Here is a 9876-nt window from a genome sequence, read left to right as displayed (position 1 = left end):
TATATAAAATAATATTTTTTTAAAAATTTAATTTAATAATCTAACAAATTTATCGAATTTATTATATTTAAGAATCTAGGATAATTCCATTCATTTATTTTGAAAATTTGAAATTTTTTTTTATATAAATTATAATTATTCTATTGAAAAAATATTTCGTAATGTGTTTTGTTGTTAAAAAAAGGTATGAAATGTTTTTTTTAAAAAGGTATATTTATTTTAGCTATTATTTTATTTGCATTTAATCAAGTTCAAAATATATTATTATTGTTATTGAAAAATAAGAATATCCAATATAATTAACCCGAATAGGATACGATTAACTGACTTTTTATTTAAATAAGTAGGGCGTCACGTCACACCTCCGAAATAAATAAACACGTCATAAGATAACTTTTTTTTCTTTTTTTTGGATACCATTCAAAATTTCTAGTACATGCTATTGGCAGTAAATATTGATTTGTAAGAATGATGAATAGAAAAAAAAATAAGATATGATATTTTTAAAAAATTAAACTATTAGATTCTAACTTAATAAAAATGGTGAATTAAAATTTTAAAACATTATTCACCTTTCATTTTATGCGCAAAGAAATGTTAAAAAAAAATGCAAGTTTTGGATAAAAATTTTATATTGTGAATTTTATTTTATTATTTTTTTCTAAAAATTTATTTTTACTTAAAAATATTTCCTAGAATATTCATTATACAATAGGCAAAATTATGTAACAACTTATTAAATAATTTTTCATATTAATCCTTTGGCATTATATATGTAATATAATCTTCTTTCTTTTTTTATATAATCATCTCAAATTTTACCCTATTAGATGATAAATTTTGAGAATATTTAACCCGTCAATACTCCGGTGAAAAAAAATAGCGTGCTTCGTTTGGGGTTTAATAAACTTAAATTACATTTGAATACATCTCCATCTATTCATTATTCTGCTTTTATAATTTGACATAAAATAAAACTACCTTAAAAGTTAAAAAATATACCTTTATTTTAATTTATTATGGTCAGGTAAAAAAAATATTGAGGATTATTATAACTTGTGCCAAAATTTTATAAAAAATCTTATAAATATTAAGTACTATTCGAAATCGATTGTTTGATCTGATTATCGTCATCTTGCCCTTAGAAAATATAGGTTATAATTCGGAAGAGTATTATGGAGGGGACATTTGGTCAGGAATTAAAACAAAATAAGTGATAATGAACATCCCCAACCAAAGTTAATTTTTAAAAATGTGTGTTCGAATATAAATACAAATATAATTCTTTAAAATATAAAAACTTAATCCCAACAAATTTTTTTAGAAAAAGATAAAATACTAATATTTGGAACAAGGAACCTTTTACTTTAATTTCCTTCTCCAAACATTTTGATGCAAAATATGGTAAGCAGAAATAGCTGTAACAATATTCTAATAATTGATTTATTGTGGATTTAAATATGGAGGAGGGCGATTAATACAATTATTTGATTTGAAGTTTCGAATTGAATATCAATTATTCAATTCATATTTATATAGGTTTATTCCATACCATCCAACAAGCTAAGGATGGTATAAATTTTAAAAATAAAACAGGACATTCAGCAGCTCCTACAAAAAGGCAAGGGGGGGGGTACCAAGCAAATACTTTATTAAATTTGCAAGGATATAAATAATATAAAAATAATTGCTTCAATTATTAAACCAAATTTTATAAACCCCCCCCCCCCCCCCACCCTATGGAATATATATTTTAAAAATAATTTCCATACCTAATTCAAAATGTCTAACATTTAAATCTGAATCAATCATTGCCATTTCCTATTCCCCATAGTATAAGAAGCGACAAATGGATTGATCATATCTCCGGGAAAAACACGGGATTCTTAATGTTCATGATATAGGAAAAATTTAATCTAAATTTTCATGACATAAAAAGAAACCCTGAAGTAGTGGCAGTTAAAAATGCTACACAGGTACGATGTTATAAATTAAGATGATGTTAAAGAACTACAAAACTTGTCAGATTTTAATTTACCCTACCCCTACATTGCGGAAAGAGCGATAAGTAAATTTAGTCTACAAAGCTTTATATCAGTTTTAAATAATTTAATGATTTTGCTATGGAAAAAACTTTATTTAAAAATTGAAAATATTATAAACACGTATTCTTCCTCCAATTTATAGAAGTTACTAATTTTAATATTTGTTATAGAAAATATCTTATTTTCTTACCATTTTAATTTCCCCTAGACCTATTCCCTTTAAAATAATTACATATTTAAAAAAATGTTTATACTTAAATGTATCTACATACTATATCAGTTGCAATATATAAGGTAGGAAACTTTATTTATTTTATTAAAAAATTGTATATTTTTATTGTACGAATTTTTAGTTATTAAAGATTAATGCATTTTATTTTTGTGCAATAAAGATGACTTTATAATATTTTTGAGTATTTAATTAAGAGGGGTGGGGTAAACTTTATTGCTGTTTTTTTCCTTACTTAAGTAAAACCACTGACAACATATGTCTTATCACTGATTAATTGAGGAAAAAGAATACATAGGCTTATCAAAATTTACGGGGAAATTTTTTTTTTGAAGATTTTTATTATTTTTTTATAGTTTATATCGAAACATTTCATATAAAATATATTATATTTACATTATTATCTAATAGAAATCTGCGTACCGTGTCGGAGAACGTCTAAAATTTTTCTTAATGAGCCGGGCAAAGATTTTCCTGGCCAAAATGTGTAAATATAAATATTTGATTATTTCTAATATTTCATAGAAGTAATAGTGTTTACACTCCAAGATTATAGTTGTTTATTTTGATGTTCAACTACATATATGGTTTAGGCCTTGTATTTAAAAATTGTTAAATACTAGGCCACACCGGGCTGGGCAACCTTAGTAAAAAAAATTGACATCTAGTCAGGCTTGAGAATTTTGACATTTGCAGACCTCTGATATCAAATATCTATTTAGAAAGTTATATAAAAATTAAAATATATTTCATAAAAAGTAACGTAATTTTTAGAATGCTAATTATATAAATGCATAAATCGGAATAGATCAAAAAAAAAGTGAAGATAAATTATAATATTTCTCATAGCTAATGTTTATTTGAAATAATTCAACCTGACATTTATAAGGTGAAAGCCGCGCTCACATTCAACTGTACACATGGAATTGTGTTAATACAATTTTGAAACTTTCAAATCACGAGTACTATTACGCTCATTTTTATCAATACTCCCCCCTCCCCCTCAACTGCATCACAGGCTATTCACTAGAAATAGTGAAAATATATCCTCTAGGACTCGATTAGATCTTGATTCAATTTTTTTTATTAGGGACAGACTCAAATGACTAAATATTAGATTCTAATTCAGGTATTAAAATATTTTGTCCGGACGTTTTTAAAGACAAAAAAAATTGATTTTTCAAGTCTCATCAGGGTTTTCAGACCTCTCGCTTTTGGCGTAAACCTTCCAATTTTATATTATCATTTGCGCCAAAATACACCGTCTATTAATTTATGCTTTAACCAACTTATATGAAAATTTTACACTTTCCCATGATTTTAAATTTTTTAAAGTTATAAAATAATTTAAATTAGTTTAACCAGAAACTTACACTGCCATTTTTTATTTTAATTAAATTATACATTTAAAAAGGCATCTTGTTTTTGTTTATTATCAGAGTTGTTAAAGTATCTAGATACTGTATCTAGATATAAAAATGTAGTATCTGTATCTGTATCGAGATAGATTTTTTAGAAAGGTATCTATATCTGTATCTAGATATTTTTTTAGAGGTATCTGTATCTGTTTTTAGATACTTTTTAAGATACATTTTATATACCCCTTTTTTTATTATAAACAAAAATATTTGACTGTAAAATTTATTTTATTTCATATGAGCTTATGAAATAAATAAATAAATAAATATATATTATATATTAATATTTATTAATACTATAATAAAGAATTATATATACATAAAATATTAAAACTTATATATAAAAAATATATATAAATATTCATTAATTTAAATATTATGTCCGAGTTTATCAATAAACCATACAAATTTTAATATAACAATATGGAAATGGTAAATTTTATTTTATAACTAAATTTTTAAGTTTATATATTTATTTAGATCTATATCAATGAAGAAGAGGAAGCAACAACAAGTTCTTTACCATGGCCAATTTATAGAACATATTTTAAAATAATATCTCAAAACAAAGAAAACAATTCTTTGATGGTAAAATGTTTGCCGTGTCTACCTAAAAATACAAAAATATCCGTCAGTATGACTTCAACGTGCAATATCATGAAGCACATAAGGGTATAAATATTATATATTTAAAATTCTAATTTAAATTTTAAGAGAAAACATCCAACCTTGTTAACAAAAATAAAAAAGGGGAAGGAAAATAAAACTACCAAAGAAAATATTGGACAAGACTCATCCTCCAATAATATTTTTGCTAAAAGACCTTTGACTTTAACTCAAGGCACTTTAGATGATTTAATTATTGCTTTTATTATAGTTGGTATGCAGCCATTTTCAATTGTTGAAAATCCATCTTTTAAAAAAATGATCAACACTTTGGCTCCAAACAAAAATATAATTTGCCGACAGACAGTTGTTGGTAGAATTTCCCAAAGATGGGAAAATGAAAAGAAAGAAATAATTAAAAGTCTTATAGAACCATCATTAATATGCACAACAGCAGATTGTTGGAGTGCCTATAGCCGGTATAGCTAACATTTAAATTTGTATAATAATTAATTAAGAATAAATTATTTCAGAAATTTTAATTTTTAGTTCATACATAGGAGTAACCGCTCACTATATAAATCCAATAAGTTTGGAAAGAAGAAATATAGCGTTGGCTTGTAAAAGAATGACTGGTAGTCATACATATGATAAAATAGGAAAAAATTGACAAGATATAGCTAAGGATTATTGCATTCAAAATAAAATTTCAAAGACCATTACAGATAATGCCAAAAATTTTATAAAATGTTTTAGGTTTATTTTATTATAAATAAATATAAACATAATATATGATTGATTACTTAATTTATTAAAGAGTTTTAAGCCAATTGAAAATAATACAAGTGAATCAATTGATGATCTGGAAGATGAAGCAGTTGTGCCAATTTCTATAATCAAATCTTTGTAATACTGATTCTGAATTATCAGAATCATTTAGTTTACCTCATCACCATTGTTGTGCCAGTCACACATTGAATCTTATAGCCACTGTGGATGCTAATAGAGCCATGCAGTGTAAACAATATCAGAGGGTAAAACTAATTTTAATTAAATAGGTAATATTTTCTTCATTAGATATATAGCACAACACTACATAAATGCCAAAATATATGGAATAGGCAAAATAAGTCTCCTATTTCATCTGAGATTATTAAGGAATATATTGGTCGTTATTTTATATGTCCTAATATAACTAGATGGAACTCCACCTATAATGCCTTACAATTAATGTCAGAAATTTTAAAAGCTAAATCTGACAAAGTGGACAAGATATGTGATGGAATAAAACTACCTAGGTTTTTACCTAATGAATGTGATTTTATTCATGAATATTGTTTAGTAAGTTATAAATAATATTTATATATATAGTATTATTTTAAATTAGCTAATGAAGCCAATAGCTAATTCCCTTGATATTTTGCAGGGAGATAAGTATATGTACACAGCTTATTACTGTGCAACTATTTCACAACTTATTATCAAATTAAAGAATTTTAAAGAAATGAACCTGAGACTCTGTTTACCACTCTTAGATGCCTTACTTAAAGGGATTGAGGATAGGTAAATTAATATAATAAATTAAAAATATTTAATAATTCTAGGTTTATTGTGACCTTATTTGAAGATGATTATATTATAGCAAGCATGCTCCACCCTTTTTTTAAACTTGATTGGACATGGTTGCAAATGGAAGAAAATCTTAATAAAAGAAAACAATTGATACAAAGATTAGCTGGTGAATTATCATGGTCATCAACTGACTACAAGCAAATAACCTGCCAAAAAAAACAAATAATTTAATTTCAGATTTTTTTCAGTACCCTACAGCAGATATAATTTCTAATAATGATTTAAATTTTGATAATCAACAAATTTTAAATAATTTTTTCAAAAATGAATGTAGAGATTTTAGCATTTTTAAAGAATACCCTGATATTTAATTGTTATTTATTAAATATAACACTACAATTCCTTCAAGCGCCCCTGTGGAAAGACTATTTAGTGTTGCTAAAAATGTCTTTACAGAAAAACGAGGATGCCTAAATGATCAAAATTTTGAAAATATTTTATTACTGAAATCTAATAATTATTTATAATTATTTAATCAAATATTTTCATATATTATATTAAAATCATTATTTTAGTTATATTCTGATAAATGTTATATCGCGTCAATAAATTTTTTAGCTCATTTCATGAATTTTCACAATATAATATTAAATGCAAACCTATATTAGCATAATAAAAGAAATATCTGTATACAGATACATTTAAAAATTGTATCTGTATCTTGATAACTTTTTAGACGCTGTATCTGTATCTAGATAACTTTTGAGACTATGTATCTGTATCTAGATCCATTTAAAAAGTATCTTTTAACAACTTTGTTTATTATATATTCCATATTTTAAAGAAGAAAAAATAAATTTCACAAAACCTTCCAATTTAATATTTAATTTGTCATATAATTCACAATGCAGGAAGAAAGGAACACTTTTCATTATCATATAGATATGGTGGTTATGAAATGTTACGCTGAATTCAGCGATTCACAAACAGTGTATATATTTTAAGGAAAATCATAGATTCTAAGATTTTGAATGGCAATAACTTCAAAGAGATGTCTCAACAACCTACCATCAAAACGGGCTCTTGAAAGACTTTAAATTACTTAGTGTCAAATCCTATTTTTATCCCAAGAAATCTCAATTCAATATTAAAATTATTTATAAAAAATAGAGAAAAGCGGGTTGACCGAGTCTTATTTACTCCTAGTTATTAATCAGAGATCGGCAGAGACACTATTTTCACGGCCCGGATTTTAAAAAAATTTTGACCTGGGTTTTATATTTTCAGGCTTGGCCCAGATTTTATTCAAAAAAAAATTTTCGACCCGGCCCGGATTTTTTAAAAATATATTATATTTATTTTTAATTGTTTTAAAAAAAAATTTAGGCTCCCCGGTTATATTTAAAAACAATTAAAACATATTAATGTAGAAATACAGACTGCCTTAAATAATGTAGTTAAAATATATCAATCCGAAAATTAAATTTCAGTGGGCATGTTTTTAATAATGGAAAAATTAGTTACAACTTTAAGCCCATCAATAAATATATATTATCCAATTTTTATATAAAAGATGTAGAATACGATAAATTATTTTAGGAATTTATTGTTGTTTAGATACGTTCATTAAAAAAGTAATAATATATCAAATTTAGCTCACGAAAATAAATGGGCACCTTTAACTCCTAAAATTTTTTTTTTTAAAAGTAATATTATTTCTTAATTACCACATTCAAATGCTGATTCAGAGCATATATATAGTTGAATGAAAATTTTCTGGAGAAAAGTAAAGATTTTAATAGACGTAAAAATAAAAATTGGGCCTCTCAAACGAAAACGCCTTACGTCCCGATGGGATATCCCTCATTCCCAGAACTAATGGTTTCCCGCTCGCTGACTATACCTGTAGCAAAGTCCAATCTTTCATTTTCTGCCATTGAAAAGGCTGAAATCCTAAAGAAAAAGAAATATGCTAGCCTTACCAATACCTTGTTCATACCAATACCCTAGGCATGTTTGGAAGTGATGCCCTCAATTTCATTAAAACAGATCTCAGGGGACCCCATGAAGGATTTTACTTCGTAGCCTACCCTGGAAATTTGAAGGTCCAATTTTTTAAGCATTCACTCTTCTCTAGGGTGATTTGTACCCTTTTATTAAATATTTTTTTTTATCAGTTCTTTTTTATATATATATATATTTTTTAATTTATTTTTAATATATGCTTATCTGATTTTTAATATATATTTTAAATTATTTAGTGTATATATCCTATTTTAAAATAAATAAAATAATTTGAAAAAATTAATAATATAAAATCTCTAAAAAATATAAATAATAAAGGTATTTACGGATCTTTCCCATATTTTGTGCAAAAAAATATGAATTCATGGTTTCATTCTCCCTGTTTAAATTAATCTGCCAACCATGGTTTTAATCCAAATAAGTGAATCATTTTTTAATTGATATTTTTAATTCTTGGAGCCTAAAGTCTCAAAATTTACTACATGGATGGAGATTAAAGGTAAAAATCATTTTAAAAAAAATTAGGAGTAAAATAAATACATCAAATTAAGAAGTAGATGAGAAGGGGCTGAAGGAAATATTTGTTCTATAAACTTATAATTATTACTTTTATTTCAAAGATAGAAGGGTGTATGTTTTTAGAATTCATTGAATCAATAAGGACTAACGTGTGAGCAGTCTAGGCCCATTTTTCTAATTATTCCAAATTCTCATGATTTTTAATAGATTACAAAAAAGGTGGGGATTAGAGATTTCGTATCCCGTTACGACATATATAATTTTCATACTTCATATTATTATAAACGTAGATCTATTATTTGAAGAATTAGTTTTGTTAATAAAAATTCATTAAAAATTTAAAATTTATAGGATTTAACTCAAAATATTCGATTAAAATTTTAATTCAATATTTAGAGGGCTCTAGGAGATAAAATAAATTTAATTTGCCAATAAAATTTATGAAATATTATAATAAATAAATTTCTGTGCATATGGCTCAATAAAAAATTGAAATCGGAATTAATTGAAACATAAAACAAGAAACCTTTAAAGTTCAGGTTCCAAACTGACATTTATTGTTTCTTCATCAAATAGTATTTGTTCGGCTGTTACCTGAATTCATAGTTAGTGTAATTGGCGGATAAATATAAAATATGACACTTCTTTATTTTGTATACTTTATCGCGAATTAGAGCTAACTATTAATGAAGGGTTAACCAAAAAATGCTATTAGGTTGAGAAATCATACCTAAAACCCGGAGTTACCTCTTTTTAAAGTTTTTAGGAATTGGAATCAAAATCACTTTTCTTTTAAAAATAATAAAACAGGGAACCTTTAAAGTTCAGGATCCAAACTTGCATTTATTATTGTTTCTTCTTCAAATAACATTTATTCGGCTGTTACCTGAATTCATAGTTAGTGTAATTGGCGGATAAATATAAAATATGACACTTCTTTATTTTGTATACTTTATCGCGAATTAGAGCTAACTATTAATGAAGGGTTAACCAAAAAATGCTATTAGGTTGAGTCCTATTTATAAAAACGATGAAGAATCCCATTTTTAGGATGCATTAATAGTTTGGATAAGAAGGTAATTTCAAAGTCTCTAATGCCTCGTTTATAGTAACTGAGGCATTGCTCTCCAAAGCAGCAAATAATGGGAAACGTGCGACGAGACCAATTGTTGTAATATTATTTAGATACTCATTACATCATTTAAACTTTATCAAGTTAACTATAAACGAAGCCTAAATTTGTGCTTTGCTAAAAAAAAAATATTGTGTGACGCAACTAGTACTTAACACCTAAAATAGACACTTGGTTTATTAAACAAAATTATCTAATGATAACAATTATGATTTTACCTTTTTTTTTATATCTTGCACATTTTGAAAAATAAATATAGATTTATTAATAATCTTCTCTAATCATAAAAATAAAATATATTAATTTTGATAATGATGTTAACAACTGAAT

Source organism: Gordionus sp. m RMFG-2023, chromosome 3 (assembly GCF_954871325.1).
Source record: "Gordionus sp. m RMFG-2023 chromosome 3, tfGorSpeb1-WG-v2, whole genome shotgun sequence".
NCBI classification, from domain to species: domain Eukaryota; kingdom Metazoa; phylum Nematomorpha; class Gordioida; order Chordodea; family Parachordodidae; genus Gordionus; species Gordionus sp. m RMFG-2023.
This window is presented reverse-complemented; position numbering follows the sequence as displayed.